The sequence below is a fragment of the Chenopodium album genome, chromosome 18, assembly GCF_948465745.1.
Source record: "Chenopodium album chromosome 18, dcCheAlbu1.1, whole genome shotgun sequence".
NCBI classification, from domain to species: Eukaryota; Viridiplantae; Streptophyta; class Magnoliopsida; order Caryophyllales; family Amaranthaceae; genus Chenopodium; species Chenopodium album.
Genome location: NC_137851.1, coordinates 21730179 through 21740236, shown reverse-complemented (window position 1 = coordinate 21740236; position 10058 = coordinate 21730179). Strand labels below are relative to the sequence as shown.

At 35.9% G+C, this 10058-nt stretch overlaps 1 pseudogene; it reads right to left on the bottom strand.

The window, feature by feature from the left end:
- Positions 1-743: 743 nt before the first annotated feature.
- Positions 744-841, bottom strand: LOC145593311 (small nucleolar RNA R71; annotated as a pseudogene).
- Between the last annotated feature and the right edge of the window lie 9217 nt (positions 842-10058).

The following is a 10058-nucleotide window of genomic DNA, read 5'->3' as shown; positions in this document are numbered from 1 at the left end:
AAATTTGGTTTTGATCGGGGATACTTAGAAATCAACGACCTAGGTTTTCCTTGTGTCAAAAATGGCGCCATTGCCAGGGAATGGCATGGTTATTTGCTATTGTTGATTGAGTCTATTCCACTTTATTTGAAAAATACAAAAAGATTTTGTATCTTTTAGGCTACATTTGTAGCTGTGCTATTGACATTTTCCTTTGAGATTTGTATGTGTAGGGCACGAGATCAAAATTTAGTGTCATTTGATCCGGAAATTGAGAGGACCATAACAAAGATAAGGGTTGCTAATCGTTCCTCAAGCTCAAGTCCCTCAAGAGAGGAAATCCAGCAAGAAGAAGAAAAAGAACGAGAAAGCATGGGTGCTAAACCGAGAGTAGCATTGAAGGAGTTGGGAACTCCTGGAGCTTATAGATTTGAAAGCGGAATTGCTCCTCCCACGACGCCGGCAAATGACTTTGAGATAAGACCGGTGATGATTTATTTGATAGATAGGCGTCAATATAGTGGTGCAAAATAGGAGAGTCCCCTCAACCATCTTAAGGAGTTTGAGAAGTATTGCAATACCATCAAGGTGAATTGAGTTACTCAAGAGTTCATTTGACTTAAACTTTTCCTTTCTCTCTTATTGGACGTGCTCTAGAGTGGTTGGACAAAGAGGTGAAGCAAAACTCTTTGAGAACCTGGGATGAAATGACTAAGGAGTTTCTATCTCGGTTCTATCCACAAAAGAAGACGGTCGAAGCAAAAGCTCTCATTCAAAGCTTCAAGCAAAAGCCAAATGAAAGTCTTTATAAGGCATGGGAGAGGTATAAGGAATACCAAAGAGAGTGCCCACACCATGGGATTCCCACCTATCAATCATCCAAATCTTCTATGGAGGTCTAAGCCCCCAAGGAAAGTCTTGCTTAGATGCTAGTGCCGGAGGCCCTATCATGAACAAAACGGAGGATGAAGTGGTGGACTTTATTGAAGATGTGGTAAGGTATCACAGGGATTGGGAAGAAGGTGAGAGAGAGTCGACAAGCAAAAGCGGTTCTACGGTGTATTCAATCAACCATCTCAATGTAATACCCCGTATTTTTGAAATGTATTTTCTAATTAAATAATTAATTAGTATTTTCTAAAAAGGGTATTTTAAGTAATTTATTTTTCTATTTTAATTTTGGAGCCAAAATGATATTTGAATTTTGGTGCCAAAAGTATTTTAAAACTCAATTATTATTTTTGGATTTTGGATAAGTTTTATTACCCATTTATTTTATTTAAAAATCGGATTATTTATATATATTTCGGATATTTTAATTAAATAAAATTATATTTTATTATTTATTTAAGATGGCCGAAAATTCCTAATTTAATGACTATGATTTTCGGATTTTCTATGTATAGAAACTCTGATTTTCTTAATTATTTTATTTAGTGAATAATTGGAATTTTATTAATTAATTTATTTTATACAATAAACATTATTTACACAATTATTTTCAATTCCTTAAAACTAGCAAATTAATTCCCTAAATATCTAAAGCCACCATGATGGATTTTTGGGTGACTTATTTTGGTAAATTATATTTTTAATTATCTCCTTAAAATCTCTAATTTTCCTTAATTCTATTTCTCCATCTTTTTAATATCTAATCATCATATTTTCTTGCCATTCATTCTTCTTAATTATTCCCCAAGTAATTCCAATGTCCTTATTATTTTTCATGACATACATACATTCCATATTCAAGTATACACAATCACCTTAATATCCAAACTTTCCTTAATTCTTTTACTCACTTCTCTAAGTAATCCCTCAAACGTTACTTGCCATAATTATTCCCACATTCTCTTGCTATAATTCTTGCATGAGGTAGCCTATAAATACCCCTTTATACCTCTCATATTCTTCACACCAAAAACCCAATTCTCTTCTTCTTTCTTATTCTTCTTTTCCCTAAACCTTTTCATACTTTTCTTCTCCTCTTTTCATACAAATATTATCCCGTATACCTTTGAAGCCAGTTTTCGGACACTTCTGGTCATTTTTTTGAGGTATTGATGTTTCACAAAAGATTGTTCCTCTCGAAAAATCCTTGAGGTTAGGCTCAAGAATCACCCAATTCGGAGTTATATTGAAGGCGTTATGACCTCCGCAAGTTCTGCCTATTCTTTCATACGAAAATTCAATTCTCTTTAATCCTAATCCTTTATCTTCTTCATGGTTAGTTTTCTAAAATACAAATACTTATTTCAAAGCTATAATTTTATATTAAAGTATTATTTTAAAAGAGTTTTATAGTCCATGCACATTAGATTTGAGTTTATGTTGTGATAACCTCATGGTTATGTTATTTGCAAGGTGTATTCGTGGTTGAACTTTGAAAGTGCGAAGTATTGATTGATATTCAGAATCAAGGTTCTTGAGGTTCTTTTTGTGTGATTTTTCTAGCAAGGATCAAGGTACGTTTAGGTGGCTAGATACCTTTGAAAGTGATTGGTTTGAATAACATGTTTTACATGATTTGATTGGTGATTGAATTATGATTTTAAAATAAATTATGTTTGAAGGTATTGATTTTAATAAAAGTATTTTGAATGATTGATTTTTAAATCATGTTTTGAATGGTTTGAATTACTTATCGTGTTTAAATAAAGGAATTGATTTTAAAAGGTTTGTTGAATTAAATAAAAGGTTTTTCAAGGAAGAGTTATTGATTTTGAAAAGTTATTAATATGAGATTTTATTCTCAAGTATCTATTTAAAAGGTTTTGATTTTTAAAGTATGTGGAATTATTAAAAAAAGGAGTTTGAATTATATTGGAATTTATTGGATATTAAAAGGATTTATTGAGCCATTGAATTATTATTATTATATTATTATTATTATTAATGCTTTATAAGCATGTTAGTTATCCCACTATGCGGATTTGGTTTATTGATAAGGCCTTGGACTTTGTATGACCGGGTCTTTCCTCAAGAATAGCCTTGTAATATAAGGAGACTAGCTTGGGGGATGTGCACACTTGGGTGAGGAATTGGATTAAAATAAATTGGTTCTTAATAAAGGAATTGTTTCATTAACTATTATTTTGAATATTGAATCATTGGAATCGGTTTTGGAATAATGAGTTTGGACTTTATTGGATTAATTATTGGAAATGATTTTTAAAGCATGATTGCAAATAAATTGAGTTTACATTATCTTGCACTTATCGTACTTAGCATATTTTGCTAATCCGTATTTCTTGTTTGTTTTGGTTCGCCCTGTTTATCTTAATGGTAAGCAGTGTTGACTAATTTCAGGTGGAGTCAATAATTGAGCATATGGAGTCCCGGGAATGGTTTTACCTAGTTTAAGAATGTTGGTCTCATCTTTATTTTGAGTACTCATAACAATGTTACTATTTTTATAAGTATTAATAAAAGAAAATTGAGTTTCTACTGCAAGTTTTGTTATTGAGTTAAGTATTTTGAGTAGCCTTGCGTAATCAGGCGGCGGTAATACGCCTAAGTCTATCTCTACGGTATAATTATATGTATTATACTAGTATTTCCATAGAGGGAGATTTGGGGGTGTTACACTCAATGCCATGAACAATTTGTTATGAGAAATCTCAAACTTGGGAAAGGAGATGACCTCGATTAAAGTAGAGCTTGAGAGTGCTTCTTCACAAGCACTAATTTTTCCCTCCCATAATAAGGGGAGAGATACATCTTCTAACTCTACTCCTCCTTCTATTTCGAATAATATGCCAAATGGATGTGTGTTTTGTGATGTATGTGGGTCATATGACCATGATGCTTCTAATTGTCCACATCATTTGATAATTGTGATGATGTTGATAATAACGATTGTGAACAAGTGAACTTTGTTTCAAATAACAACAATGGACACAGATTTGATGAACCAAGAAACTTTGGGAATAGAAATTCTCACCAACAAGGGAACTTTGATAATTATAACCAAAATGGAGGTGATAGGAACCAAGGAAATCAAAATTTCCGAGGTAACTATAATAATCAAGGCTATAATAATCAAAGTCAAGGTCAAGGGTATGGAAACCAAAGCCAAAACCAAGGCTATGGTAACCATTACCAAAACAATGGCCAAAATCAAAACTGGGGTAATTAGAGCAACCAAAAACGGGGAAGTTTTCAAATCAACAATCAAAGGGGACCCCCACCCTGATTTGCTCCAAGAACTCAAGGTAATGGTGAGAATTCCTATGCTCAACCTTCATCTTCTAGGACTACCTTAGAAGAAATCATCGACAACGAAACTAAGATTTTGAACACTTACATGTTGGTAAGTGAAAAAAAGTTCAATGAGATGATGACACACAATAAAATGCTTGAAACACAAATCACTCAATTAGCGAACACCTTGAAAGAGAGTGTGAATGCTAGCCCTTCTTCTTTACCCACTCAAGGAGTTAATCCTAAGAAACTCGTGTATTCTATCACCACAAGGAGTGGTAAAGTGCTTGAAGAGGAGTCTCTAAGAAGAGTGAGGAGGGTGAGAAGTTGAGTGATTCAAGTGAGGAGAAAGAGCTTGATGTGTCAAAGAAGGTGAGCATAGAAGCCAAAGAAGAAGAGAAAAATGAAGAAAAAGTGCATGAGGATGTGAGCAAACCCAAACTTCCATATCCCCAAAAGTTTTTGAGAAACAAAATTGATGAACAATTTGGGAGATTTCTTAATATGCTTAAGGAAGTTCATCTTTCAATCCCTTTCACCGAAGCCATGACACAAATGCCAGGATATTCTATGTTCCTTAAGGAAATCTTGAGTGGCAAGAGAGAGTTTAATGAGATTGACTCGGTAAAGGTTGGGGAGTGTTGTAGTGCTTTGATTTACAATGATTTACCCAAAAAATTGAAAGTTCCGGTTATTTTTCAATCCCTTACAAAATCAATGGAAAATTGTTTCAAAATGCTCTTCGTGATCTTGGTGCTAGTGTTAGCATCATGACTCATTCGGTCTTTAGGAATATTAAGTTAGGTGAGCTTCTTCCAACCAACATGACCTTACAATTGGTCGATCGATCTATTAAGTTTTCAAAGGGAAGCGTGAGGATGTCCCCCTTAAGATAGGTGAGTTTAAAATTCCGGTCGACTTCATTGTGCTTGAGATAGAAGAAGATGACAACATACCTATCATTTTAGGAAGACCATTCTTAGCTACTTCAGGAGTTTTGATTGATGTGAAGGGTGGCCTTATTACTTTGTGGGTTGGTAACAATAAGGCTAGTTTTGAGCTTAAGTCAATGCATGAATCTTTGTATTTTGTGAAGGGAATTATGTGTATCAATTCACCTCACTCCAATGATAATGTATGTATGTTTATTTCTTCAACTAACAATAGTCTTGAAGCTTGTGATGATGTGCCTATTGAATGCAAGAAGGTTAGTGAAGACAACATGGAGCCTTCAAAGCTTGTGGATGAGGAGGTGAGTGATGTACCTACATGGTTTAAGCTCTACCCTAGAGAGGATGAGGTTGACTCCAAGTGTGTTGATGGTGAGAAGTTGTCCACTACAAGGAGCAAGAAGACAAAGAAGAAAAAGAGAGCTTTTATGAAAAAGAAAATGAAGTTGAAGCAAAGTAATCTTGATTCGGAATTTTCAACGAAAGAGAATACATCCAACACTGATGTGAAGTTGCCAAGGAATGACAAGATGTTTGTTTCCTCTACCACTTTAGACAAGGTGGTGTTCTTTGACCCTCCATGATTTAGAGGAAGGGTCGAACTTAGGACGTTAAGCAAGCGGTACCAGGACGCAACCCGATTATCTAACTTTTTCTTTTTGATTCTATCTTTCTTATTCTTCTTTAAAATGATTTTTTTTTTCTTTCACTTGTTTTGTGTTTGGATTAATAGGTTGCTTTTCATGGGAAATCGGACCCCTCAAAGGAGCATGAGCACAATGGGAAGGAGTTTCGTGATAAATAATTAGAGTATGCTCTATTTTAATGAATTTCGAGTTAAAAGGGTAAGGTAATCAAAGAGGTAAGATTTGGAAAAAAGTTGTGCTTAAATGAGAAGTAAATTTCTGCTTGGTGGGTTCATTATGGTGCTCTCATTAATTTGGGATGTTGAAGCCACTGCCAAGGCGTTTAGAAACTGATGTGTTTAGTGGGTTCAATATTCCCAGGATGATAAAGATGCATAGAGCTCATAGATGAACACACCAAGAGAAGAAACAAGCAAACAAGAAGAACAACGGGGGTGCGGACAAGCAGCCATGCGGGCGGCTGCGCACCACTGCTGAGCGGCCGCGCAGGTGCCCAACCAAAGGTTATTTCTTTGTTTTTCTTTTTTCTTTCCCTCATTTCCTTCTTACCCTCACCTTCGTCCGCACCCTCCTTCTCTCCTCAACGAAACCCTAACCCCTCAAACAACAATTTTCATCACTCAAATCCTCATAACAACTCACAAAATCAACAGATTCTTACTCAATTTTCATCATTTTCATCAAAAATCATACTACTTTCTTCCATTTCATCTTGTCCATTCTCTTTCCTCCATTGAAGAGAGATTTGGGGATTTTCTTTTTGGTGGATTTTGGAGCTTGAAACTTGATCAAATTTGCTTCTTGTATGGTATAATCATCATCTTTAGTTTTATTTTACATTATTACATCAATTTGTAGCAAGAATTTAATTATGCATACTTGTGAATAGTAGTAGTATTGTTTTGGTTGAATATGATGATTGTTTGAGTAATTGAAATTGCCTTACATTGTGTTGTTTTTGATTGTATAGCTTGATTTTGTAATTTGGTGGCTCATTGTGGAAGATTGAAAATTGGAATTTTTGGTAGTAAGTTGGTGATTGAAGTGGTGGTTTGGTTGAACTAAGTGGTGTGGTAGTGTTGTGGATTGAATTGTGATTGTGGTGGATTGTGGAGTGTGTGACTGAATTTTAGTTGTGAACTTTGTGAAGCAAACATGTCAAAAATCATGAAAGCTCTCACCTCCAAAAAGAGAAAAAACCCAAGTTACAATTGGAGAACCTTCTCCCACAAATTCCTCTTCATCTCAAACACAACAAAACGATGACCCTCTACCATTTTTCCCGAGCATGAGTATTTTGATGGGTTAGCCCAAAATGCATGGTGGCATGATATCTCAGGGTTGGATGAGTTCACCACTCGTTACTCTCTTGCTAGTGATATTTTCCAACCATGCCTTCGAGTGCTTCATCGACTATTAGGTTACTTGGTATTGCCAAAGCAAGACTTGGGAAAGATGTCGAGGGCCGAGTTGGTTGTTCTTTGGATTGAAACTAGAGAGGATTTGCGAGGAAGGGTCAACTTTGGGAGCATCGATCTTTTTGAAAAACTGCACGGACATACGTGGTAAGAAGTCAGGGGACATTCAATGTGGTAGCATGGTCACTAGATTGGCTACCAAGTTTGGTTTTGCTAGATACCTCCCTTCTTATACTTTGGTGGGGGAAGCCAATACTCTCTACCTCAACATTGCTCAGCTCAAACAAGTCCAATTCATAACAAAGAACAATGACGATGAGGTTTTATATTGGTTATTGAGGAATGCACATCATTGTTACCTTCCTAACCCCTCTTTGACCTCCCTCCACCGGCATGTCCCAAATGTTTGGGTTGTTCCCCAAAGCAACCGCATCCCCGATGAGGATGAAGATATGCAAGATGTCATTAATGAAGAGCAACAAATCCAACAAAATCACCGTCAACGTCAACAATAACAACAACAACAAGAGCAACAAGAGCCTCAACCTCAACATCAACAACATTAATTCTCCAACCCCGACATGGAGGCTTTGAGTGCCCAAATGAAGGGCATGCAGATTCGAATGGAGGGGATGTATGATCAAGACTTTGTGGCAATATACAAAAGAATGAGAGGCATCTCTGAAATGCAACAAGGTATGTTTCTCCAACAACAACATCACTATGATGCGAGTGTTAACCGTGGGGAGATCACCCCCGCGGTTAACCACCCGTATTTCCCTCCTCAACTCGGTCCCGTACCATCTTAGGGAGATGATGGGAGGGCTACCTACCCATATTGGCAAGGACCTCAAGGGTCCAACACCGAGACTCGTACCTTCCCGGATGAGCACGGTAACTACGATTACCGCGTACCCAGTGGGAGCGACTAGGGGTGATCCTAACTACCCCTATGTCGATCCCACCCATTTGTTGCCACTAGAGTTTCCCGAGTAATACGCTCCCTTAGCAACAAGATAATTTTAGGTGTCACTATGGTAAGCCACCCGGTTACACCGGGGGATGGGATCCTTATTGTCCCCTATCCCGGTTCTCCTATGATAGGGAGGATAGTGATGATGGTGTCAGGCCTAGTGGTAACTAGTTCCCCCTCTTTGTTCTTTTACCTAAATCCCTTTTATTATGCGATCTTTTGTTTTGTATTGATGGGATGTTGAGATGTATTATTGTTTAGCTTGGGGGAACACTAGTCTTATGGAAGGGTCTCGGTGGCCAATTTTGTTGTTGTTGGATGTCCTTGATTTTTCATGCCTTAATGATTTGTGATTGTTTATCTTGATCTACAATTGATGTTGTTGAGTGTTATTGTTTTCCATGAGTATATCATGTTTTTCTTGTTGAGATTCTTTTGATGTTGATTTTGATGAAGATTGCTCTTTGATGATGACTTGATGATTTTGCTCCCTTGAATCCAAATCCCTAAATCTAAAACCCTTGAATCCAAATCCCTTTGATCCAAATGATTATATATTTAGTGTATAGTTGATTTTGATATTTTGATTGTTTTGTTTTGATTTTGATTTTGTAGATTAATTTGATTTTGTTACTTTATCTTTTTATTTTTGATTTTGCTTTCTTATTATTTTGTTTTGAAGTTACTAACCATTTTCTTTGTATATAGTTCCATTTTTCTCTTTTTCACTCTCACTTGGTTTTGACAATTCATGCTCATGAAGGTGGTATTTTCTTTACCCCGCTTTTCTTAGCTTAGCTTGGATAACCCGGTGAGGTCTTTCTCATTTCTGTTTTTTTTTTCTTTTCTTTCATTGTTTGCATAGAACAAGATTAGTTTAGGAAGAGCTTAACGGTTCGAGGATGTTTACTTTGTAACACCATAGGTGTTTGGGGTCATTGGCGATGTTGTCGAATGACCACTTGTATGACGATTGGGATTTCTTTTTGTTTTCTTTTCATGTTAAGCTTATGTTTTGGACATAATATCATCCGTACTTTTTCTTTTGAATGAATGGTTTCTATGTGTTATCGGTGTGCGCGGTTCGAGACTATCTTTGGTTGATTCTAGGATAGAATATGCTAAGGTAGTGTCTTTAGAACTTTTGGGACCTTGAAGCCGGATTCTATTTGTTTGTGGAAAGTTGAAGTTGCTCCCTTTGTTGAATTTGAAACTAATAGTGAGTTATTGCTACAACCATGTGAGGTTTCATTCTTTTCAAGCCTTCTACATATTTTGCATGAGCGGCACATGGATCCTTGACTATTTTATGCTTTATCTAGAACTTGACTCTTGTCTCTCGAGATTGCAACCGAGCTAGTTAGGAAGGACAATAGCATCTTTTCGGGGTGGTAATTTTTCCTTTTCTAGGATAGTTTTCTTTTCTTTATTTTGGGTTTTCATTTGCCTACTTGCTAACCATATCAGCCATAAACCTTCTTTTCAAGCCATATCTTTAGATTTTGAGCCTTTTGTTTCATTCTTGTTTCCATTCTTGGTTTTTGTGAAGTAATTGATCATTATTGTTGGACATTATGGTGGATGAGTTTGAGTATTGGTTCTTATAATGTAAGCAAGCTTGTTTTGTAAATATCTTGTGAATAAAAGGCAAATGCCTAGTTGAAATAGCCGTCCATAGTTAAAAGAGGCAAGGACATTGTAATAAAGTAAAAAAATTGAAAAAAATTGAAAAAATGAGAAAAAGCAAAGCAAATTCAATTGCTTTGGCAAAAGTGAAAAATTGTGAAAAATGAAAAAGTTCAAAAATATTTTGATGTAAGTATATTTCTCCCTATTTTAAGCATTGAGGACAATGCTTCATTTTAGCTTAGGGGGAAGCGTTCTTACG